Source organism: Saccopteryx bilineata, chromosome 6 (genome assembly GCF_036850765.1).
Source record: "Saccopteryx bilineata isolate mSacBil1 chromosome 6, mSacBil1_pri_phased_curated, whole genome shotgun sequence".
NCBI classification, from domain to species: Eukaryota; Metazoa; Chordata; class Mammalia; order Chiroptera; family Emballonuridae; genus Saccopteryx; species Saccopteryx bilineata.
In genome coordinates this window covers 78,905,586-78,908,188 of record NC_089495.1, presented here as the reverse complement: position 1 = coordinate 78,908,188, position 2,603 = coordinate 78,905,586, and the positions used below count along the sequence as shown (strand labels likewise).

The 2,603-nt window shown below is 36.2% G+C and overlaps 1 non-coding gene across 1 annotated transcript; it reads right to left on the bottom strand.

The window, feature by feature from the left end:
- Positions 1–2,173: 2,173 nt before the first annotated feature.
- Positions 2,174–2,249, bottom strand: TRNAP-GGG (transfer RNA proline (anticodon GGG)). The gene has a single exon. It is a non-coding gene; the product is annotated as a tRNA-Pro (tRNA).
- Between the last annotated feature and the right edge of the window lie 354 nt (positions 2,250–2,603).

Genomic DNA, 2,603 nt, shown 5'->3' with positions numbered 1-2,603 from the left:
ATCTATGAGTCTGTTTCTCTTCTGCTTGTTCATTTATTTTGTTTTTTAGATTCAATTGTTGATAGATATGTATTGATTTCCATTTTATTTTTCACATTTTTTACCTTTTTTTCACCAGGGTGGGTAAATAACATGAGCCAAGTTTATGGAGACTCAGGTATGGTACTGGCTGCCGGCACTGTGGGGTAGGGCTCAGCAAAGGAACAACGGCCTCTGCTAGCATGTCTGTTTGAGAGAAAGCTGCCCTTCCAGCTTTTGTCCTGATGTCAGACACCGCAGTTCTTCCCTGTATTTCTCAGCTGCTGCCCCAGTGGGAGTCTGACTAATTTTGTGCGCAGGCTCTTTAAGAGGAGCCTTTCTCTCCTCGAGTAGACCTCTGCAGCCAAGATATCCCTCCCAGTTTTTATTCACCACACGTGGGGATGGGACCAGCCCATTCCGCATCTTCTCTGCTCCTCCTAGTCTGGAAGTGTCTTCTTCTTTATCCTTAGTTGCAGGACTTTGATTTGGCCAAACCCCAGGTGGTTCTGAATGACAGGTGTTCTACAATTCAGCTATATTTTTGATATGGTTGTGGAAGTACTGCATTTACCTATGCTTCCAGCTTGACTGAAAGCCCCCCAAAGCAAAAGAGTTTTAAAACAAAAACTTGGTTCTTTGTAAAGATGAATTAGTTACACGAATTTTTGGCAAGGCTAAAATAATATAGCATGTATAACATTAAGCATAACAATAGAGATACAGTTATTTATACAGATATTTTTAAAATTATAAACAAAACCTTAATCAAAATTCTGACCCATGAAATGTAAGAAATTAGAGTAGCTATAAAAAAAATCCCTTAAAATGGCATTGGACCCTGTAACAGATAAGTTCCACAAATTATCATTTCAGTGGTAAAACTACTATTATCTGTGTTTTAAAAGATACTTTTAGAAATACACAAAAGCATAAAAAAGAATCACAATTCATTTTACAATGGGTTACCCAATGAAAGAAACCTCAGAAAAAGAACTCTGTAAAGGAAATTCATTTATTGATATAAATATAAAATGTCCTTTAAAAAGATTAACAAATTGAATCCAGCAATAATATTTCCAGAATGCAAAGATAGTTTGATCTTAGGAAGTATAGCAATAGAATTAATCATATTAATTTGTCATTAATCATATGATTATGTCAATGGGTAAAAAGAATACAATCATCTCAATAGATACACAAAAAGGATTTTAAAAATTCTTCAAAAGTTTAGAACAAAAAGTCTTAGTGAAATAAGAATAGAACAACAGTTTCTTATCATGATTTGAAAATCTATCATACAACAACATCCAGTATCCTGCTCAGTGATAGGAAGTAGGGTTATCTCTATTAGAAACCAGACTAATATACAGATGCCTGCTAACATCATTATGGAAGTACAAGCAGTGAAATCATTAAGCAGGGAGAAAATTATAAATATTAAAGGTGAAGCAGCAAATTTATAATTATAATTTTCTACCTGTACAACACACCAAAAAAGCAGATGAAATTTGACTATAGCTATTAGGGAAGTTCAAAAATATGACTTGTTACAAAATTAAAACACACAACACAATTCCTTTCCTAGATAAAAAATCTTTGAGAACTTGGAAATGAGAAATTACTTCATTCACAATACAACCAAAATTTAAATGCCTAGAGAAAAATATTTAAGATACATGATATTTACTTAAAAATTTAAAAAATTACTAAGGAACATGAAGATGTGAATAAATTGAGACATCATATATCTTATATAAAACCCAAATACTGGAATTATTTCAGGTTTCTCAAAGTTAATATATAAATGCAACATTAAGAGTTAAATGCATAAAGAGAGTTGAATTTGAATCCCCCCCCCTTTTTTTTTTTTTTAATTTTCTGAAGCTGGAAACAGGGAGACAGTCAGACAGACTCCCGCATGCGCCCAACCGGGATCCAACCGGCCCGCCCACCAGGGGGCGATGCTCTGCCCCTCCGGGGCGTCGCTCTGTCACGACCAGAGCCACTCTAGTGCCTGGGGCAGAGGCCAAGGAGCCATCCCCAGCGCCCAGGCCATCTTTTTGCTCCAATGGAGCCTCAGCTGTGGGAGGGGAAGAGAGAGACAGAGAGGAAGGAGGGGAGGGTGGAGAAGCAGATGAGTGCTTCTCCTGTGTGCCCTGGCCAGGAATCGAACCCGGAACTCCTGCACCCCAGGCCGACGCTCTACCACTGAGCCAACTGGCCAGGGCCCCATTTCTTACTATGAGACATTAGACAAGTAAAAGCCCTGAGCTTGTTTATTTGGCTTTAAAATAATCATAAAGGAATATCTATCTTGAGGAGATTAAATAAAACAGTGCATGTAGAATCTTTAGCACTATGTCTATACTCTGGTTAATGATTAATAATGTTGGATATTTTAAGTATTTTGATTTTACTCTGAGTAAGGGGTTTTAAATACTTTCTGTAAAGAACAAGATAGTAAATGTTTTAGGTTTTCAAGCCATGTAATTCTTTTTGCATATTTTTCTTTGTTGTTTGTTTGTTTACAATACTTTTAAAATGTAAAAATCATTCCTTAACAAAGGTCTGTACAAAAAAAC